Genomic DNA, 24,652 nt, shown 5'->3' with positions numbered 1-24,652 from the left:
ATAATAGTGGTGCGATAGCAAACTTGAATGAACCACGAGCTCATAAGACAAGTAAATACATTGAGCACAAGTACCACCAGATACGAGATATCGTAAAGCGAGGAGAAGTTGTTGTCGCAAAAATTACATCAGCAGATAACCTGGCAGATCCTTTCACTAAGGTTCTTCCGGCGAGAGTTTTTGATGGGCATGTTGAGGGGATGAGAATTAGATGTATGACATAGTTTTTAGTATAAGTGGAGATTGCTAAGATGTATACTAAAAATCTAGCTTTTGTATGAACATTTATTTTGAAATCAGAATGGCATTGGTCAAATGTCCGCATTTAGTTAAATCGGTTGTCCATTTAATTTATATTGTAGATAACATGGTGTGTGGTGCCACACAGAAGATCATATTATCAGTTTCTTATAAGTTATAAATAGTAGCTCACGACCGAGATGGATAGGGATAAACCATTGGAATGGTTGTAGTGTAATTTGGTAATAGTTTATCTTGACTATAAAATTATACTAGTACACTATGTGTGTATTGAGTAGGACTATTTGAGGTTGCTTCTTTTTATATTGACTACATAAAAGAACAAAACCTCTGTTATTTTGGATGTGCGTACTCTTAATCCCGATATAATAACAAACACATATACTTAGTATTTATTTTTTAATTTATCAAATGGTGAGATTTATTGAGTTAAATCAATAGACCCCAATAAGTTGAGAAATAATATTATTTATATGGTGTGTTGTTGATTATAAAAGGAAACTGTGTCCTAGTAATCTAGGTTGATGATGTCCCCTTGAGGAGCTCATAAAGATTATCATGTATACCCTGCAGGTGAACTTAATCCGACATGATAATAAGGTTGAGTGGTACTACTCTTAGAGCTAGATGTTAATTAAAGTGAGATGTCAGTAACTCATTTAATTAACGGACATACGATATCTTAAACACAGGGAGACTAACACACTCATGATAAGAAGGAGCCCATATTGTAATATGAGATTGATGTGATAGTTCAATAATAACTCTTTAGTGGTATGAGTTATTATTGATGAACTTGAGTTGGGTGTTCGGTCGAACACAGGAAGCTCAAGTCCATCAGGAGGCTAAAACCAATTCCTTCTCTTAGTCTCTGTTGTAGCCACTATAAAGTCTCACATTCATCCGTTTTGATTTTGCTTCCTACCCAAGAAAGGGTCGGCCACATCCTTGCTTGGTGCCCAAGCAAGGGGCTGGCCAAGCCTTGCTTCCTACCTAAGAAAGGGTCGGGCAAGCCTTGCTTGGTGCCCAAGCAAGGTCGGCCAAACCAAAAGGAAAAAAAGGGAGGAGATTTTTTTCTCAACAGAATTAGAGATTTTTCTAAAAAGAATTACGTTGATTCTTTCTTAGAAATTTTCTAAAAAAAATTATATTAATTCTTTCCCAAGAAATTTTTCTAAAAAGAATTATGTTAATTCTTTCCTAGAGATTTTTCTAAAAAGAATTATATTGATTCTTTCTTAGAAATTTTCTAAAAAGAATTATACTAATTCTTTCTTAAGAAATTTTTCTAAAAAGAATTATGTTAATTCTTTTCTAGAGATTTTTTCTAAACAAAAATCTATTATTTTTTCTTCTTTTTTATCTGGGGTAAAGGGTTATAAAAGGAAAAGAGGTTATGCCACAAAAATCAATCAATTAAAAATTGATAAGTTTTTCTCTACAACAAAAAACCCTCTCCTTTCCCTTAAGGCCGGCGCCCATTCTTTCTTTTCTTTCCTCTAGGGTCGTCACCCCACTTCTTTTCTTGGTGGTCGAAGCTTGGAGGAAAAGAAAACGAAGAGACGAAGCACCTTGGTGGTCGACAGTTTGGAGGAGAAGAAGAAGGAGGGGGCGTTCCTTTCTTTGCATCCTTTGGTGGTAGGCGGCTTGGAAACAAAAAGGGTACAGGTGTTTTTGTCTTGGTAGATCATCGTTCACACGACGTCATAGAAGAAGAGAGGAATACAACAGAAGATATCAAGAGGTCTTTGTCTATGAAGAAAGGTACAACTTGTTATTTATTCCGCAACAAAACTAGTTTTGTTTTCTTTGTATAGATCCTGAAATACCAACACAAGAGGCTAGTGATTTCGTGTTTTCATTTTTGCGCTTCGATTTTGAGTTTCGATCTTATGCTTTGATTGATGTCTTTGTAGTTAAACCTAAGGTTACTCTGAGAAGTTTAAATATTCAATTTCTTTGAAAGACTTTGTCTAGGAAGTGGTGGATGATCCCATAATCAAGAAGGTCTAGTGCCTCACCAACGACCTGGAAGTCAATTCTTGAAATAAATATTTAATCAACTTCTGTAATATGGTTTAACTTGAAAAGAACACAAGGGTTGAACTTGGAGTAAAAATGTTAAGTTTTGTTTCCAATCCAAGTTTAACTTCTGAAGAGCACATGGGTTGGTAGGAAAAGTTCTGTGCTTGTATAAATTTTTTTTCAGGGGAAACAGAATGGTATTCCAAGTAGCACCCAACACACTATATATAGGATTGGTTCCCAAGGGTTTAGGTATCTTGACTTAACTTCTTATTCCCTATCAACAAAAAGTTTTGCGGCACCGTCACTCCTTAATTCTCTTGGAAGATGTTTTCTCTTTGCTTTCGCTACTTCTTCTTCCTTAAGGATTTTTGGATTGCTGGGACAACGCTAAAGACAATGATAACTCTTTAATCAAGTTTTATGCTTCATGTTATTATACCATGTTTTCGATGCAACTAAATCCATGTTTTCTCTGTATGAATTCCTTTTGCTCCTAGAATTCATGCAGTTAGGAGAAAAAAATTCCTTTCAAATTGTCCTTCATCTAAGATATTATCCCTAGGACTAAATTTTTATTTTAAAATGGTTGACACTAAACAAGATTAAATCTTCTATGCTATAATAGAGAAAATGAGATAACTTTGGATCTTATATGATTACTATCATAGAATATTAAAACCTCACTCACTATCTATTTTATTGAAATCTAAGGAAATTATAAAATAATTATTAAATTTTTATCTAAAATTTAGAAACTCATGGACATCTTGTCTCATAATAGAAGTTGTGCTTTTGTGACTAATACTCGGTGTTTTATCCACATCCATTACTTTCTAATTTATATTTTGAAATATAATTTTGAAAATACCATATAAATTATGTTTAATAGTTTGTAAAATAAAAGCTAAATCAGGAAAAATAAGAATCTTTAAATGATATTAAATCATCATAATATATAACTAACCTTTCATGTAAAATATCTAATTTAAGTAAATGAAACTAAATAAATGTTAAGATGGTAATAAAAATATTTTTCTTATTTTACTTTCGTTGCTAACATACTACAATATAAAAAATCATTAGTGCTACAATCATTTAAAATTTAAATTATATTATAAAAATTCATTACAACTAAATAAGAAGTAGGATAATAACTAAAACTTTTAAAATGTCATAAATATTATTACATATGTTCCATTTGTACAAGAATAAATGTACATTTATAGTATTAGCATTTTCTAAAAAAAAATACAAATATATATATCGAATGAATCTTATAATAATATATATGTATTTACACATCATTTGAAAATTTTTAGGTCTTATTTGTTAGAGCATCCACATCAGTTTCTCTATCTAAAATACATAATTTAGAGTAAAAAAGTTACTTTATTAAATTTGGATATTCACTTTTCAATACACCATATATCAGCTTCTTTATTTCTTCTCTCTCTTCTATGATATTTAGGGAATGGATAGAGTAGCTGATGTAAAGATTTTTTAGCTAGCATATCCAAATTTAAGGTAAAATTTTTTAATAGAGTATTTGATATAGATACTCTTAAGTTCATAATATCTACCTATTGTTTTAACATACTAAAATTGACCATACATAAAAAAATAACAATTTTAACTATTTAATTTGATTTTCTAATGTTTTTAATCCATTTTGCATGCATAAATTTAAGCATGACATACACATCAAATATTAAAATATAAATTATAGTTACAGATTGGTATACAAATTTAAATTCTTCAATACTTACATTATTAAAAATTAATATTATCGAATAATATTGAAAATATTTTAGAGATAAATACATCAATTGATATCGTACGAATGAGTTTGTCTAGTTCTAAATATTAGAAGATAGATAATTTATTATTTAATTTATCAAAAATTATAATTCTATATTTTTTACCTTATCTTATTAATTTTTTAATTGTATAAGTATGATTAAAGAACACATTTAACAACTAGATTAAATGATTCTTGATAAAAACTCCTCAAATATACATTTAAAATTAAAACTTGAAGAAAGATATTCCATATAAATAAATATAACTAATAATTCTCTTAATTCAATATTAAAATATTACAATAAATTAGAATAGGTACATCTATATTTTTGATAAAAATCTAAATAATTATTTTTGAAACTGGTTTACTGCAAACTCAATTAATACTTGTAAGATACATTATAAATTTATGTTTTGTAGGTATCTCGAAACAAAAGAATGTTTTTCTCAAATATTTAATATAAACAGATGATTTTAAAAGGAAGAGTTTCTTGAATCTGGAAATTTTTTTATATTTTCTGCATCTCAAATATTGGAAATGAAACTATAACACATTATTGTTAAATTCAATAATCGAGGTTTAATTTTAAAATTACCTTCGCCTTACGACCTTACCTTTTTAAGATTAAGATGAACTTCTATCACTTGAAATAAAGATGAGAAGTTGAAAATAATTGAGCTTTAAGAATTGAGAGATAAGAATAAAGTATTTGTTTTAAAAATAATGAATATAGTAGTTTATTTATAGAGTTTGGGAAACAACGATCAATTAAATATAATTATTGATTGAAAATTGATCAAATAATTATGATCATTAAAATAATGACTCAAACAGTCCAACAATTATTTAAAAAAAAATCTCTCAATCGATAATTTAAACCATTAGTTCATGTTTAAATTTGATGGACTAATTAACCCCCATCCAATTAAGTCAACAATTAACCAATCTATCGATAAGATTATGATTCAAACTGGGATGATTCGACTCCAACCAGTGGAGGCCTAATGTAACCTAGTTATACTATTTTATTATATAGTATGAGCTCACAATGATTGTGTGTTAATTTTTTTTTTTTTTATCATTACAAAGAATTTAAATTTTGAAATAATTTTTTATTAAATAAGTTAACATTTATATAAAAAAAATCTCAAATTGTTCAAATTAATTTTAACTAAATTGTTTTAAATATTGTTTCACTCTTATATACTTTTTACAATAAAAAAAAAATAAAAATAACAACATAGTTTAATAAATAATATTAAATGTATTGATTGAGTTTAGTGAATATATTTTTGATTGATTAGGGTTACTTTGGCGATGTATAAGGGTTGATTTTGATAAAATCAAACTCTAAGGTTGAATTTGATTTAGCCATTAAGGTTATTATAAACCAAATTGATTGAATCGAGTTTAAGAATTATAGCCCTAATTTTAGTCATCCTGATACTCTTTTCTCTCTGTGTCGCCCCAAGCGACCCTCTAGATGGGTTAATTACAATTCTAACTCGTCCAATTGAATTAACGATTAACTAATTTGTTGACTTACTTACTGTTAATGTGGGGGCTAATTCAATCCTAACTCATGAGGGTCGAATATAATCTATATCTATTTTATTATATGGTATGCATTCATAATGATTGTGTGCTAAAAAAATATTTTTATTATAAATTTTGAGATAATTTTTTATCTAAAAAAATAGTGTTTATATAAAAATATCCGGATAAAATTAAACTCTGTTGAATTTAGGCATTAAAGTTATTAGATGATTAAATCGAGTTTAAGAATTGTAGCCGTTAGTCATACGAGCTATAAGAATCGTCTAGCCGTTACGCCCTAGCCGTTGAGTCATCCTGTTACGACCCATAATAATTTTAGCCGTTGAGTCATCCTGTTACGACCCATAATAATTGTAGCCGTTGAGTCATCCTGATGCCCTTCTCTAAACCCTAAACCGTTCTCTCCCGTGTCGCTCTCCTCCCGAGCGGCCCTCTCTGGAGCTCCCGAACGTCACGCGATCGCCTCCTCTCGCGAATGGTCGATCTGTTTTCTCCTCTTGCAGCGCGGGCAACTTGTAAGTCTCCTCTCCTCTCTGGCGATGGATAATCTCCGTTCATCTTCCTCACAAGATCATTTGTTCTGAGTTGTGTCCCCATTCCAGACCACGATATTTCTTGTCCGGTGAGAGATATCAGCTATCGTAAATTTAATCTGGCTGGTGGTTTTTTTCCCATATGACTTTACTGATTGGAATGTTTTCAGTTTTTCATTGACCAGGGTGGTCTAGAATTCTTTAAACCGTGATGGATGATTCTATTGGTTTCACTGATCGAAGAAATTAGCTGGTAATCATAATTTCTCCCCCTAAACCTGCCACGGATTAAGATTCCATCAATGAGATCTTTTTGGATCATTGTTATTCGTTGAAGAAATTGAATCCATTTACAGATCCGGGAGGGAGGTGTTGATTTTGTGCTATCCTACCAAGTTTCACAGAAAATTATGTAAAGAACTCTGACTTGCCCATTTGCAGTTTACTGTAGCACCTAGCTAGATTCTACATCAAGAAACTATCCAAACTGTTAGGATCTTCTAAGTAAATCCAAACTCTTATGTATGACTAGTGTCAAGATGCATGTTATGCAAATCAAATATGATCATAATATCTTGAACATGTTATTTTTTAGATCATTTACTTTTGGGCTAACATTTTTGTTAGAGATCATTTGAACACAAACTTGTTTGGTTGTTTTTATTTTTCTAAACTAGTTTTATTAGTCATTTTTGCTACTAACAGTAACTTGCATTTGACTACGTTTGTTTTAAAAAATTTACATTCAGAGAAATTGAACAAACTCTAATGGATAGATTAAATATGGTTGTGCTTATCGTATAATTGATAAGTAGTGTAGGTTGCTATTTTTACACTTTAGTAATTGAGTTTGGCTTTACAACTAATTATTTTTACTCTTGGATTTTATTAATGGACTTCTATTATTTAAACAGTTGTATGGTGTTTCAAATTGAGTAGCAAGTGCACTAGCATTTTTATTTGTGATAACAATGGTGGTTTTAATTCGTGTAAGTTGTGAAGTTAACCATACTTTTAGTCTAGATCATTCCAACATTCACTTAAGTGGTTGGTAATAGTTAAGTTCAATCCAAATATTCAACACCTAGACTATATACTATTTTAGATTTGGCCATCAATTTTTGTCATACTATTTGTTCTTTTGGTTGAGTACTTTTTTGCCTTAGGCATCTCACCTCGAGGCTTTGATTCAAATGTTCCTTGCATGATCCTTTAATCAATTGGCTAAGTGATTTTTTTTTCTAATAAAGAGTTGGCCAAGTGGTTATATTATCACGTATTGACCTCTCATATAAATTTATGTACAAATACGGCTTAGCAACAACAGTGGCACAGAACATTTATTCAAGATGAGCTACCTTTGCACTTGTTGGGCCAAGCAAGCTCAAAGGAACATTACTCACTATGCATTTATTCAGCAAGCACAATCACTTATTACCCATTTTGCAAGTTTACAACTTCTTATTACAATATCTAAAATAGCTATAATAAATATTGTAAAAACTAAACTAAAACTCCTCAAGCTATCTTAAAATGTTCCCACCTTGCTTAAAAATGAAAATTTTCATCTCATATTTTGAAACTTTTTTCATCTAGTGTTTTGTTTATTTAGTATCTTCACTGAACGTATTAGGGTCTAAACTCTAAACGTATTACTGTGGAAGATGCTTCTGAAATTGTAAGCTAATACATAACCATAGCTTCAAATCATTGAAGGTGCCAACCATTGTTAAAACATTAGAAAGAGGGTAGTAGTAGCTGTCCAAAGTTGTGAATTCCTTAACATATGTTTAGGTAATAATGTAAATTATGGAGATATAATTCCGGAACATTTAGGTAAGAAATGTAGCAAAACTTTCCAAGCATGGATGCCATTGTAGAATAACATGGTTCTTATTTTTGCTGTAGCAAAATTTATTTCATGCAATTGTTGCCTTGATCCTATAATTTTTAACATGGTTTATTACTTATTTCAGAGAAAACATTAATTGTTACTTTTAAAGTCTACTTGCAAGTTGAATTCAATACACATGCATAAACGCGCACACATTTATGGGTTTGTTTTAATATAAGAATTGAACATTTATGCTCCTCTCTTATCTAAAAGTAATCAATATCTTAAATAGTTTCCACCTTGATTAAAAATAGAATTTCTCATCTAATATTATGGAACTTTTTTTCTTTTAGTATCTTGTAGATTTCAGAAGTTACGTGTTCACAGATTATGGTTTAGCTGATAAAGCTATTTTAATAGAAATTGCCTATGAAATTGTAAAGCTAATATGCAACCATAAGTTAAAAATCATTGAATGTGCTAACCGTTGTTACACCAAACATTAGGAAGAATTGCAAAAGTTGTGAATTCCCAAGAATTTGTTCATGTTATAAAAATATGATCATGAAGAAGAAGCATGGTTCTTATGTTCATTGAGCAAACATTAATTTAATGTAATCCTTGCCTTCACCCTAATAGCCATGTTTATTACTTACAAAAAGTAAACATTTGTACAAAGTCCATTGAGTATGAATATAGTATCCTATTTTACATGAGAGTTAAAACACACAAATAAACATACATCGAGAATTTATGCTTTTATTTACCAATTTTATATAGTATTGTCATTTTATCAATCTGTAAGCAGTTCCGTCCTTTTTAGTTTATCATCTTATTAAATAGGTGTGTGTACTTTCTCCACATCTTGACATACTTGAAGGTACTTCCATTGCACATGCACGCTCTCATATAACTCTCTCTCTCTCTCTCTCTCTCTCACACACACACACACACACACACAATCAGAAAACTGGCTGTGGTAGTATCCTCCTACCTTATGAAACCTCAGTTACACTACACTTTGTTCTTAATTGGCCAAAGCATATATATTACCTACATCAGTATATTGCCAAAAAAGAACAACCCCACATGCATAAGTTATTTATATACAATAGATAAAATGTAAGATCTTTGCTGTTAAACTAAATAATGATTCACTGTTCATCCCTCTACTTCATTCCCTTTTTGAATTTTACTTAATATCTTTTAACTATTCATTAGTTTTATTGGTGGTTTAGTGCTTGCATGATGTCACATGCATCTCCTTCATTATCTACCGTTTTTGTTTTGTTTACTTTATTGCATTGTTATTTGTCTTTATTATCATTTTATAACATCATTATTTTTGTTGTGTGACAAACTATATGCTTTTAACTCTTTTGTACCTATTCTTTTAACTATATTTTATATGCTTCACATACTTTTTTCCCTATTCTTTCTTTGACTTGTACTTGTTGTCACCTTTAACTTCTTTCTTTTTCTTTTTGTTTTACTCTTCTTTGAGTTTTTTTTCTATTTTTCTGCTTTATCTTTACTTTTTTTTATATGTCTCCTTCACCAATTGTTTTTTTTTACTTGGTCCCTTTCTCTTATTATTTTCATGAACTATCACCAACTTTGTAATCTTCTTTTTCACTTTTATTTTCATGTATTTGTGTTCCTTTGTTATTTTGGATTTTCTTGTCCTTTTCTTTCTTTTCTTTTGTTTTCTTCTTTTTTTCTCCTCCACCAGTAATTTTTATTTTCTTAGTTATTTTTTCTATTATTTTTACATGCCTTCATTTCAATTTTACTTGTACACCTTTTTTTTCTTTTCTTTTAAACTCTTTTTCGTTTTTTTCTTTCTTAAAATATGTATTGCTCGATCATTCTTTGGCTTTCATCCTTCTTCTCTTTCACTTTGTCATTCTTTTCCTTTTACTTCTTATTTATTGTTTGAGTGTATTTGAACGTTATCATATTATTGTTCTTTATCTTTGTGCATCTCGTGTTTTTCATTTTTATTAATAGTATTCTAATTTACTATTATTATTCACTCTTTTCCTTCGTATCTTATCATTTTTATTGATTTTTTATTATGCCTTTGTTAATAAGTATAGATTTTTATAAAGGTTTTTAATTTTTTTTTAGGATTTTAATTTAATAAAATAAATAAATTGAATTGTTGAATACAAATTATGATTGAACCCATCGGGTATAAGAGGAGATAAGGAATATGTGGGTTTAAAACGGGATCAATTTTTTATTCTTCCTTTATGCTTTAGCTAGTTTCTCATTGTTCATTTAGAAATCTTTAGTCTAAAATGATGTTTATAACATTTTCTACATACCATGCCCATAACAAAATTATCAATTTTATTCAACAAAATAAATCATCACCCCTTTGTGGTGGATGATTGAAGATCTTTGATGGTTTTACTTTACCTAGTAGAACAATTACATTAGTTTTCTACATTGATTTAACTATAGAGATATTTTTAGGGCGAAGTTGTGGAATTGATTCCAGTGGATGCATACATGGAGCTGTCTTCATGATGCTATTGGAGCTTTTAGTAGTAATTTCCTGCATGACCTTTTGTGATTTGGGAGCTTGTTTTTTGAAATATAAGTTTTTTAGAATTACTTCAGGTAACAATTTAATTGATATATGTGGTTTTAAGGATACATATTTGTATTTTGGATCGTATTCTATTGGAAGCTCCAAATGTTGATTGATTAGGTAGAATCACTATTGTTTCAATCTGCTCCAAATGTTGATTTTCTTGTCAAGTCACAATTAGGTATAGAAATTGGAGTCATGCTTGGAAAAAAAGGTACTTGCTCTTATGTATTCTTTGTCTTTTTGGAATACAAAACTCAATATTATTGAGACTTACTATAGCATTCTTGTAGGCCAAGATGGGCACTTATTGACAAAGCATACATGCAAAACACGTGGAGATTATCGCAATCATCATATCACCGGTTTTACACGGATGACAATATATTAATAAATATTTTTTATATTTTTTATCTTCACCTAAACTTAATACTTTGTGTATTTATAGTTTTTGAGAAATTTTAAAAATGATAATAAGGTGAGAGAATTACCCCAACACCCCCTATTCGATGTCAAGAATAATCATGGCAATGATATTGATGCTTTGAAACTGACCATTGATAAGTAGTAGGAACCATTTAGTTTTTATTAATAGTCAAGGAGTGTGAAATCATTCCACCCGATGGTGGCATTGAAATTGTTTTGTACAAATTATTTCTTAAAATTCTTAAACACGATCAATAGTGATATTAAGTATCCATTTGGAGAGTGTTGGCATTGAACATGAGTATGATAAGAGTACAATGTAAAGTAAACCCTTACTAGTTGAAGTTCTTAAGTTTATTAGTTCATTAATTTCTATTCAGACTATTTATATTTGTTGTGTTTTGTCACTTGTAAAACAATCAATTCAGATAAGTTTTTCATTGTTTTCTAAATCTTTAGGCTTGCGACATCTTTCAAAATGTTGAAGCGATGGCTGTCGTTAGTTTCCAAGTGTGTCCTCACTCCGAGCAAAATTTCAGGATTCAAAAGATCCAAATCATTTAGTACTACTAGGTTGTTACTCAGTTCTTTCAACTCAAACTATTCGTAGGCATTTAGCTATGGTAGTGTATTCTTCTATTATCTTGTTTATGTTGTTTGTCTTAAATACATTGCTTTAACCATGCACATTCATTCCTTCACTCTATAAATTTAGAATTAGAATGCAGTTTTATTCACAACATTTATCACTAGGTTAGTTTTTAATATTTTATCTTCCTCATGTTATGACTTTATTTATCACTAGGTTAGTTTTTAATATTATATCTTCCCCATGTTATTGTTGGAAATGGGGGTAGTGGGGAACGTGGCCCATGTTCCCCACTACACATAATGGAAAAGTCCATTATACCCCTTGGGTATTTCCCTATATAATGGGGGTCCGTCCAAGGCTCAGGGAGTGTGAAATCGCAAGCGTGCGACCAGAGTCAAAGGAAAACATCCAAGACGGCGGGATTTGGTTTGTGGAATTGCGGAGGGCTTTCCGAAATTGTGATCGCTCTTCCGACAGCGAGTCTTCGCCACTGCCGATTGCGGATCTGCGGGAGATCGCTGTAAGTATTTACCGCAATTAATTATTTAATTCGTCTATCATGCATTTAGAACAATATATTCTACATTGGTATCAGAGCACGTAGTTATTTCTAAATGCTAAGAGACGAATTATGAAATCGTCGTTCGGATGTTTTTTCTCATGTGGTCGCTATTTTTCACGACTAATGTGTCGTAGCATACAACGTTGCTCACCGTCGACGGGGTCCCTGGTAAGAATCACCATCTCGAAAGAAGGGATGTGGAACGGAGTTTGTCTCCGATGATTGCCGACAATAAGGTCACAGGAAGACTTGCAACTGGGTTGCAATTTCAGCGATTGAGTCGTTATGATTTCGTGATTTTTACTGGAGCCGGCAAAGGTCAGTGAAGAAATTCTGGCTGATCGATGATGCGCCAGTGTCCTTTGTGGCCGGCGACCGTGTCCGTCGCGGTTGCGTGGCGTGCGTGACTTGAGCAACGTGCGAACATGGGGTGCATACGGCGGAGAAAACGGTGATGCGAAGAAATAACGAAGCACAGTGCTTCATATGAGAAAAAGTTTGATTAAAAAAAAAAAAAAAAAAAAAAAAAACGTGAGCGAAGATGCTACATGCAATTAAATATAAAAAAAATGAAATGTTTCATTATGAATTATTGCATACATGTTATGTTTGCCGAATAATGCATCATTGAAATATGTTAATGCATGTCTACTGTACCGTAGCAGTATTTTTTATATTGATGCATGTAATAATTAATTGAATATTAGTTTCAATTAATTTCTATTTATAATAAATGATCTAGAGTAATTTTGGTCCATTTAGATCCGATTCAGATTTAAATCATTAGTTGATTTGACCGAACCAATTTGATCCAACCCTGAAATGAATTTGGGTTGATTAATTAGAGCTTGGACCAAATATGATCAAATGACCAGATTTGTTCTAATGGGTCAGATTTGATCATAACAATTAGATTTGTTCTAATTGATCGGACTTAAACCAATGGACATTAGTTTGATCAAACGGACCTGAGTTTGATCAATAGGTCTGAAATTGGTAGAAATGGACTTAGAGAAAAAAGTAACAGAACATAGGTACAAAAATCCCTGTCCAATTAGATTAGTTCTAATTAAGGACAATGGACCAAGCTTAGGATCTGGATCCCTAATCAACCGATCCGATGGGTTTGACCAATTAGATTAGTTCTAATTGTTGACTTAACTCCTGAATATCGAGAAGATTTGTTTTTCTTGATTGATTATGTTGTTGGTACTATGCCTGTATAAATTGAAATAAGCCGGTTTTGTACTGGTTAGTCGGTTTTGTACTGACTTATTTATTTTCAATTTTTCAGATGGCACGGACGATTACCACATTGACTCGTCGCGAAGTGCGACGAAATCAGCTCAGGGAGCAGATTCAGGAGATAGAGTATAACTCTACTTATGGAATCGACGGACACATTGGACGGCTTGATGATCTGTTTTGGAAACTTGAGCGAGTTTCCAGCCCTGGACAGTTATAGGATTTGGGCTTTGATGCGTTCATTGCCAACAAATCCTAGGATGATAGCAGACTATATTTGGGGCGTCATCAACGTCACATATTCTGTATTATGTGAGGAACCGCTTTATCGATGATCAAGAGGATCCGAAGAGTTCGAAGAGGACCCGAAATGATCGAGGAGGAACCTGAAAAGGATCCAATTGTGGATCCAATAGAGAGCCTTGAAGCGTCCCGCCTGTAATTACCCCAAATGAGTCCAGGTGAGAGGATTATATTAGCCACTGCACTAGTGTCCGTCCTAGTGGGAGTGGTAGTTGCCTATCTAGTTTATTAGAGTTCTGTTATTTTTATTGTCGTTTTGTATGAACAATAGTTAGTCCATTTCATTCATGTCAGTTGGTTATATGTTAACAATTTGCAGCATAATTTTATATTAATGATATGTTCATTTATTTATGTTGTTTGCTTGACATGATGCATGATTAGTTCATGATGTATTAAATGATTAGTTCATTTAATTAAAAAAAACATGATATATTAAATGATTAGTTCATTTAATTAATGAATTCATGATATTATAAATGATTAGTTCATTTGTTGGGATGTATGTAATAGAATTGATTAATATTAATTTGATTGGTCATACGGATGATGAGTGAAAACACAGTTGTCACTTGATTTTGTAAACTAACTCAAAGTAATATTAAGTCAATCATAAATTGCATACATATGATTTACACTGAATACTAAATAATGTGTTTATTTATGATAGATTATGGCAACCAAAAACATAATAGCTGAACTCAACAAAGGTGAAAAACTTAATGGGGATAACTACAAGATCTGGCACCTCAAGATACAATATGTACTTGAGGAACAAGAAGTTCTAGAGGCTGTAAATCAGGTTATGGAAGTACCTGTAGATGGTCCCACTGCACAACATAGACGAGATCTTGATGCCTATAAGGCATGGAAGAAAAAGGACTCCACTGCAAAGGGTATATTGATTAGTTCAATGATAGACGACCTAGTTTTTGAATATGAGTCATATCTGACGGCTCATGAAGTCTGGGTTGCCCTTAAAGAAAAATACAGTGGAGTAAGTCTGAGCAAGCTTCGACAGCTGACAATTAAATTTGACAGCTACAAAAAGCGTCCGAATGTGTCAATGGTTCAACACCTCAGGGAGATGTCGAACATGATTCGGGAGCTTAAAACTGCTGGTCATGAGTTGACTGATGAACAACAGGTTCAAGCAGTTATACGTTCACTTCCAGATTCTTGGGAAACCATGAAGCAGACCTTAACTCACAGTGAGAGTATCAAGACTTTCACTGATGTCTCACGCCATGTAGAATTGGAGGCGGAGAGAGTTGAATCCGCAAGGATTTCTGGACAAGCCTATGTGGCTGTAGGTTCTGCAGGATCATATGGATCCAAGAAGAAATGGTTCAAGAAAGGGAAGGGAAAGAAGAGGGAAGCTGCTGTTATGGGACAAGGCTCAATCAAGAAGGTAGTTAAGAAGACTGGAAAGAAACCTAAAAACAAGTTGACTTGTTTTAACTGTGGCAAAAAGGGCCACTTTGCTCGGGAGTGCACTGAGCCGAAAAAGGTAAATCCAAGTGTGTCTTCTTTTCAAGAGCATTTTGTTGCTAGTTCAGTGTTGTTAGCTGATTCTTATCCTTTGTGGATTATAGATTCGGGAGCAACCAACCATGTAGCTCGGGAACGAGTTACATTTGTTGAGTACCGTCGGGTACCAGTTGGCAACAAGTGGATCTATGTGGGAAATAATGCAAGAGTTGAAGTCAAAGGAGTCGGCACTTGCAAACTCAACCTACGTGGTGGTAGAGTTTTATTTCTACATGATGTCCTGTATGCTCCTGAAATTCGACGGAATCTTGTTTCCGTTACATGTCTTCTTGATTTAGGGTATTGTATTAATTTTTACAGTCGGTCTGTTGAACTTAAGATTGACTCAGTGTCAATCGGATATGGTTATTTAACAAATGGTTTTATGGTTCTTGATGTAGAACCAGATGTCAATTATGCTATTGATGGTTGTTTTTCAAACATTGCTTTAACTAGTGATGCAGATATAACTGATGAGGTTTGGCATGCTAGATTAGGACACATAGGACAAGAACGTATGAATCGATTAGCTAAAGAGGGTCTATTAGGCACTCGAGCTAAGATTCAATTGTCTATATGTGAGCATTGTCTTGCTGGAAAAGCAACTAGGAAACCATTTGGTAAGTCTATTAGATCTGAATCAACATTGCAGTTAATTCATTCGGATATTTGTGGTCCAATGAATGTGAAGGCTAGACATGGAGCTTCCTATTTTATTACATTTATTGATGATTTCTCTAGGTTCGGTCATGTGTATTTGATTTCTCACAAATCTGAAGCATTAGATTGCTTCATTCGTTATATGAACGAAGTTGAGAATCAAACGGAACGTAAAGTTAAAACTTTACGCACTAACCGTGGTGGGGAGTATTTGTCTGATATGTTCAAGACAATATGTAATGATAGAGGGATTATTAGATAGTTGACAATCCTTGGAACTCCACAGCAAAATGGGGTAGCTGAAAGAAGAAATAGGACTCTTCTTGAAATTGTTAGGTCTATGATGGCGCAAGCTAATTTGCCAATCTCCTATTGGGGAGATGCATTATTAACTGCAGCCTATATACTTAACAAAGTGCCTTCAAAGTCAGTTCCATCTACCCCATATGAACGTTGGACAGGCAGAAAACCAGATTTGAGTAATCTGAGACCCTGGGGGTCAGCTGCTTATGTTCATGATAGTTCTCACAAGTATGGAAAACTGGGACCTAGAGGTAAGAAATGTATCTTTATAAGATATCATGAGACCTCCAAAGGTTATGTTTTCATAGGTGAGCAACTAGATGGAACCATCTCCGAAATAGACTCGAGAGATGCGACTTTTCTCGAAACAGAGTTCCCAATCAGAGGTGATGTTGATAAAAATGTTCCTCTATTTGAGGAGGATGAGATATTATCAACGAGAGAGGTGTCAAAAGGGATACCTGAGTCTAGTCAACCGAGTGGGAGTGATATGCCGAGTCATGAGTTGACTTCTCAACAGCCCAACTTACGGAGAAGTGTTCGTAAGATCAAACCTAAGAAGAGGTTTGATATTGAGAATGAGGCATTGGTTACACTTCCAATTGACGACGACGAGCCTCAATCCATTGAGGAAGCATTGGGATGTAGAGTTAGAGAAAAATGGAAAGCTGCAATGGTTGAAGAGATGGAGTCCATGATTCAAAATCATGTTTGGGACTTAGTTGATCTTCCTCCGGGCCGAAGGGCTATTGGGAATAAATGGATTCTCAAAATAAAGAGGAAAGCAGATGGATCGATTAACAGATACAAGGCTCGTTTAGTTGCAAAAGGATATACCCAAATGGAGAGTATTGACTTTGAAGAGACATTTTCTCCCGTAGTGAAATTTGTATCAATAAGAGTTATTTTGGCCTTTGTGGCACATTATGACTTAGAATTACATCAAATGGATGTAAAAACCGCTTTCCTTAATGGTGATCTTGACGAAGAAATCTATATGGTTCAACCAGAAGGTTTCATTGCTGAAGGCCAAGAGCAAAAAGTATGTAGACTTAGAAAGTCTATATATGGGCTAAAGCAAGCGTCAAGACAATGGAACATAAGATTTAACGAAGTCATTTTATCTTATGGTTTCGAGATGATCAATGAGGATCATTGTGTTTTCCTGAAACAGGAAAAAGGAAAGTATGTCATTTTATCATTATATGTTGATGATATGCTGATAGTTGGAAATGACATAGGATATGTGAATGAAGTCAAGAAGTGGATGTCATCACAATTTGATACAACAGATATGGGAGAAGCTGAATACATCTTAGGGGTGAAGATCATAAGAGATCGTCCTAAAAGACTTTTGGGTCAGTCACAAGAGTCTTATATAAATAAGATGTTACATCATTTCAGCATGTCTAATTGCAACATAGAACATACACCTATTGTGAAAGGTACTGTGTTGAGCAAGAGTATGTGTCCTAAAACTCCAGAGGAAATAGCTGAGATGAATAAAAAACCATATGCCAGTGCTATTGGTAGTTTGATGTACACTATGTTGTGTACACGTCCCGATATCAGCTATGTTGTGGGCTTGGTCAGTCGCTTCCAGTCAAACCCAGGACCGAGACACTAGAAGATAGTAAAAAGGATATTCAGATATCTGAAGGCGAAAACAGATTATTGTCTCTGTTTTCAAGGATCAGATATGAGTCTGAAAGGTTATTCAGATGCAGATTGGGCTGGAGACCTAGATGATAGAAAATCCACATCAGGCTATGCATTCTTGCTGAATGGTGGCGCCATCTCCTGGAACAGCAAGAAACAAGCTTGTGTAGCTTTGTCGACTATGGAAGCTGAATATGTGGCATGTTCAGCAGCTGTGCAAGAAGCAGTCTGGTTGAGAAGGTTTCTGAAGCATCTAAAAATTACTGAGGATAGTGGGAGTCCAGTAACTGTCTACTGTGACAGTCAAGCTGCAATAGCTTTTTCCAAGGATCCCAAATATCATAGCAAAGGCAAGCATATAGAAATTAAATATAATTTTGTAAGGGATATTGTGGCTAAAAGAAAAGTCATTCTTGAGTATGTCCCTACACGTGTTATGCTTGCAGATCCTTTTACTAAGCCAATGACTAAAGAGTCATTTAAAGAACATGTAAAGTCTTTGGGACTTCGTAGAATGTAACAATATTGAAATAACAATCAGACTTTGTGTTATGATTATGTCATTTGTCATAATTTATTCAGTGTATATGTTGTATTTGTTACATTCATGTAAGATCTCGGTGAGCATGTTGGCAGGTGGAGATTGGTCCACTCACATGGACAATCATCTCTGTTTGTTAAGTACAAATAGGGGTAAGACCGTTACTTATGAAACAGCTTACGTAGCTGAAATTATGAAATTAGAGACAGATTCATAAGTTGAGGTCGCCTTGATAATTGTGTCAAGATGAGATCATTTATGTGTAAATAATGATCAAAGTAAATGAACCCACCATTTACTAAACCTGTTGAAAGCCAGATTAGAATTCATATGTTGAATTCAGGATTAGACGTTAGGTATGTCTAGATCGAAATCTGTACGATGTTAAATTTGAAGACAACATGCACTCTTTTTCGTAAAGAGAATAACATCGTAGCATGTGATTCATACCACATGTGCTATTGCGACAATAAAGGATGTAGGAGAATGAATCCCTGTTTCTCTACTATGTGAGACCTTTGAGATTATATGTTAATCTCAATTTTTGCCTTAGTGACTATTTAGCTGTCTACTTGAAGTTTTGATCAGTGTCTGCTACTTTAGCGTGTATCCTATGACTATGGATGATTCGGTCTATGGAGCATAACTAGGAAAGCGACTGATTAAAATGAATTGATTCTAGCTAAAAAGGAAGATTAAATAGATTTACATCTTTTGTTGTTATTCACTGGTCGACCCATTTCTGTTATGTACGGAAATGAATGTGAATATTGGATATGGAACATGCTCATGACATAATGGTCATTATAAGGGATTAGAGATGTTCATATCGATGTAAATGAAAATTATTTAATCTGGGTAAATAGCAAGACATGGATATCTTCAAGATAATGGCTGTGTGTCACTTGAAGATTGGATGGATCCTGGATAAAGGCTATGTGCCACCAGGAAAGAGGCTATGTGCCATGAAGAGTGTGTCTCTAATTTATTTGAGCAGCTAAGCAAAGTGTAACAACTTTATTAGCATTGATTGCTCAACGAGCGGCTAAGTCAAGGTGTAACAATCTTCTTAGCAACTATCGCTCAGTGTGCTTGCTGTCGCACGAACCATTTTCTCTAAGTATGGATTGGATGTTCTAATATGGTCTATGTGACTAAACTCTCTAATAGTCTATGTGACTTATTAAGTCTTTGTGACTTACCTGAATGAACTAGTCTTTGTGACTTACCTGAATGAAAAAGTCTTAGTGACTTACCTTGGACGAGTGGGAGATGTTGGAAATGGGGGTAGTGGGGAACGTGGCCCATGTTCCCCACTACACATAATGGAAAAGTCCATTATACCCCTTGGGTATTTCCCTATATAATGGGGGTCCGTCCAAGGCTCAGGGAGTGTGAAATCGCAAGCGTGCGACCAGAGTCAAAGGAAAACATCCAAGACGGCGGGATTTGGTTTGTGGAATTGCGGAGGGCTTTCCGAAATTGTGATCGCTCTTCCGACAGCGAGTCTTCGCCACTGCCGATTGCGGATCTGCGGGAGATCGCTGTAAGTATTTACCGCAATTAATTATTTAATTCGTCTATCATGCATTTAGAACAATATATTCTACAGTTATGACTTTAACTGCTGTAGTATTTGAATCTCACCTACACTGCATATCTATGCAGCTCCCACCAAGCTCAAAAATCTATTATTGAGGTATCTCTGGAATATCGAGAAGATTTTTCAAGGCTTCAGGTGCTGAATCAGGCGAGTTAGAAATTATTAAGTTAATATCCAAAATCCATTCCATGGGCTTTGAGAACACAGGCTTGCGTTGGAAGTAATGGCTACTCTTTACAAATTTATTTGATGAGCATTTTTTGTGCTATGAATTATGATTGTGATGTTTTTGATGCGTCAAAAATTGTCTTTTGATTTGATTACTCATCTTGTCATTTATTTCTTAGAAAATCTTGATCATATTCTCATTTCATTCAGATCTACTTTTAAAAATCGTAGGGGAAATTGCAGGTTAGTAATTGGAAACTTTGTTTGCTAAAATTGATATGGTATCCTGATGAATATTATTTACTTGGTATAATTTGAACAGTTGTGCCTGATATATTTTTTCACTTGAAATCTGTGTATATGTAATATATACATATAGGTTATTTTCTCAGAAATTTGAAAAGTTAACTTTCTCAGTCTAGAGAATACTTGGAGTATCTGCTTTAAACACTTTATTGCAAGTATACAGAGTATTGCTTATGCTTGCTTTGTCTTGAAGTGATTCACATCTACTTTTAAAAATTGTAGGGGAAATTGCAGGTTAGTAATTGGAAATATTGTTTGCTAAAATTGATATGGTATCCTGATGAATATTATTTACTTGGTATAATTTGAACACCCGTGCTTGATATATTTTTCACTTGAAATCCATGTATATATAACATAGACATATAGGTCATTTTCTCATAAATTTGAAAAGTCAACTTCCTCAGTCTAGAATACTTGCAGTATCTGCTTTAAACACTTTATTGCAAGTCCCACCTCACAAAATCCCAAGTTAAGAGCTGTTACGAACTATTGAGAGAGTATTGACTGAAATACTAATGGAGGATGGATTTTTCCATGATATACTTAGTAACCTTTCCCATGTCCATATGTAACTTTTGATGATATACTTAGTTGCCAAGGAGAGTCATCCTTCAAAGCCTTGCTGATAAAGACATCACTGTTTTCTATTTAGCATCGTGGCATCAAACCCCGAATTGGATATCATTTTATGGAGGAGATAGTTTGTATTCAAACTTTGCAAGAAATGCCTTTCAACACACTTTGATGAATTTTCTAGTGCAAAAGAGAGACCAAAGCAGTGTGTTTCTGCTGAAGTGATGGCTGGTATTCTTCATTCTGATGTTAATGCCTTTCAGAGGCATGGAATGAGTGGCTGATGGATCAACTTCACAACATTATTATGGTGACAATACCTGATTGGGAAGTTTGTATATGCTATGTGGAATCCTCCTATTGAAAGCAAATATTAGACTTCTTAATATGCTAACCATTACCCCAAATGACATCTACTAGTGTAGTTTCAAAAAGGTATGCTTTGCAGTTGCTAATATATCTCCACTCATTGTTGAATTGAGCCATCCATCTGCCCAAGTAAACATACAAGGTTTTGCTCCATTAATTTTTTTTAATGTGCTTTTAGCAATAGTTGTGTTGTTAATAAACTGTCACCTGGTTATCTTTATTTTTTTCCTAGCAAAACATCAACTTTTATTGTATCCTTTTCTAGTCGCACTATTTCTAAATATTACTAATAATAATATGTCATTGCATGGAGTTCTATGGAAAAATAAGATCTGTAGAGCTGACCACAAATGTGGCTTGTTGATGTTTATCAATAGAGAAACAGAAGCATTTATATAAAAACAAACATTCCTTTTTTCAAATCTATTAATATAGATATCTGCTTTCCTAATGTTTTTCAAGGATCTTGTGTGTTGGTACCAGGCTATTCTCTTTATACACCTATGTTATTCTTTATACATCTTTCCAATTATCATAAGACTAGGATCTGTGTTGTCCAGGTCAGTACAAAGTTGGCACTGTATGTGTTGGTACCAGGCTATTCTTTATACACCTATGTTATTTTTTACACAAGGGCAAATTAAACTAAACCTAAATAGTTGTTTCAAAAAATGTGCTTTAAGATCTATTCACATGTTATACCTCTTTTTCTGCCATGTCATCATGCCCATCTTTCAGAAGTTGGAGCATCCACATCTAGTATTGTATAGACCAAGTTACCAGAATTCCAGTCAAAAATTAATAATGCTACTTAGCATGGGGCATGTTCTGCTGTTAGTTGTTTTTCTAGCTTGATAAAAGTTAATTTTACTGATATAAAGATTCTTAATTAAGTTAGAATGATAAAATTAATGATGGTTTTTTTGAGATGTTATCTGTTGTAAGATTATCATAATTAATCTAAATTAATATTTCATCTTTGAATGTCTCCTAAAGACAGTTAATTTTCTTTTGGATAGTATGTAGTTGCTGAGAATAATCTTATAAATTATATGAGGAAAGCCGAAGGTGTAACCTCAATGGATCATTTTTTTAAAAAAGGTTGGTTATGTAGGGATGATTGAATTACCACAAAAAGAAGCTTGGATAAATGTCCTATCCTCTCTGAGTTGGCTGTGAATATCCTAAGCATAAATCATTTGGAAAGCATTGAGATCAATGGAGAAGAAACTTTTGAGAATGCCTCAATTAGTAAGGAAGCTAACAGATGGTACTTAAATGTATTTTATTTTTAGAACTGTTGCTAATATGCTTTGTTTTTGCAAGTTATTTTCTTTGGAACTTTTTGCAAGTGAAATATGAAAGATTATCTTATATGTTAGACATAATTGTCAAGCTCCTTTCTAACCAGTTATTTCATTACAAGTATGAGGTGGTTGAATGTGTCACACAATCCATGGATTCAATTGTTGTCCCATTGCTTCAAGATTTCAGAACTCTCTCTTTAGATTTTTAGGATCCTATTATCATGTTAGACAAATTATTATGCTCTTATAATCAAGGATGCTTCTAGTATATTCATATGAAAATTTTTAATTATTCCGGCCAATGTGGGGTCTCGGGTAGGGATGACAACGGGGTGGGTTTGGGTCGGGTTTTGCCAATCCCAGAACCCACCCTATCAGAAAAAATGGACTCGGACCCATCCCGCCTAATTTTTCAACCCGCCCCACTCAAAACCCGACGGGTCTATAGCGGGTTGAACCCGCCAATCCACTAAGCTTAAAAAAAATACAATTCAATAATAAGTTATTATTATTGTATTTTATATTATATAATATAAATTATAAACCATAAATATTATATATATAACGGGACGGGTTCGGGGCGAGCTTATTGAAATTCGTAACCTGCCCCGAACCCGCTTTTAAACCCGGTCAATGGGTTTAGACTCCCCGTAACTTGTTTGACCGGGTTTTTAAACTCGCCCCGAACGAGGCGGATTTAATATGGGGCCGGGTTTAAACTCACCTCATTGTCATCTCTAGTCTCGAGGAAGAAGAGGCACACAACAACAACTTTACTACCATTGCACCACTCCCTTTCAAATATTAACCAAAATAATTTTTAAATTAATATACACTTATATTAAAAAAGAAAAAAGTATCGAAATACATTATTGAAGCCATATTGTTCAAATTTGGGACCAAAATAATGGCATAACTGAGGCGGTGCATGAAGCTGTGAGGTCCCAATGAGGTGTTGGATAGCTTTATTATTGCCCCTTCATACTAATAAATCAACTAAAAAGAAAATATTGGAGCTAATTTTCTGCTAACCATAGGCAACCTTTTTCACTACGACATACTAATGTGGGTAGTCAAGTACTTTGGTAGGATTCAAGACAAGAATTAAAGTTGCAACCCTTGACTTGTAGAGAGGGTTATATAACCATAAGAGAAAGAAGTTGCTCAATTATCTTGACGACAACAAAATCTCAACCGCCCCTTCATACTAATAAAATCAACTAAAAAAATATATATTGGAGCTAATTTTCTGCTAACCATAGGCAACCTTTCACTACGACATCCTAATGTGGGTAGTCAAGTACTTTGGTAGTTCGAGACAAGAATTAAAACTACAACCCTTGACTTGTAGAGGGTTATAACCATAAGAGAAAGAAGTTGCTCAATTATCTTGACGACAACAAAATTTCAACTGCTTTATGTTTTAGCTAGTTTCTCATAGTTCATTTAGTTTCTTTTAATAGTCTAAAATGATGTTTATAGCATGCCCCATCGCAAAATTATCAATTTTATTCAACAAAATAAATCATCATTTGACCCCCTATGTGGTAGTTGATTGAAGATCCTTGATGGTTTTTATTGTACTTGACAAAATAATTACATTAGTTTTCAACATTGATTTAACTATAGAGATATTTTTAGTGCTGCAAATTGTGGTATTGATTCCAGTGGACCATGGAGCTGTCTTCATGATGCTATTGGAGCTTTTAGGTGTAATTTCCTGCCTGACCTTCTGTGATTTGGGAGCTTGCTTTTTTGAAATCTAAGATTTTTAGAATTGTTTAAGGTAACAATTTATTAATTGATGGTACTCCTCTTTGGATTTACTTTTGTATTTTGGATCGTATTCCATAGGAAGCTCTAAATTTTGATTGACTTGGTAGAATCGG

General features: G+C 33.4%; 1 protein-coding gene and 1 long non-coding RNA gene across 2 annotated transcripts in view; both read left to right on the top strand.

Moving 5' to 3' along the window:
- The window catches only part of LOC122054963, a 42,239-nt gene that overhangs the window by 2,527 nt on the left and 15,060 nt on the right, over positions 1-24,652 (top strand). The window lies entirely within an intron of this gene.
- LOC122056632 lies at positions 6,234-6,631 on the top strand. The gene is made up of 3 exons (XR_006133331.1): positions 6,234-6,269; positions 6,351-6,433; positions 6,537-6,631. It is a non-coding gene; the product is annotated as an uncharacterized LOC122056632 (long non-coding RNA).

Source organism: Zingiber officinale, chromosome 3B (assembly GCF_018446385.1).
Source record: "Zingiber officinale cultivar Zhangliang chromosome 3B, Zo_v1.1, whole genome shotgun sequence".
Lineage (NCBI taxonomy): Eukaryota > Viridiplantae > Streptophyta > Magnoliopsida > Zingiberales > Zingiberaceae > Zingiber > Zingiber officinale.
This window is presented reverse-complemented; position numbering and strand designations above follow the sequence as displayed.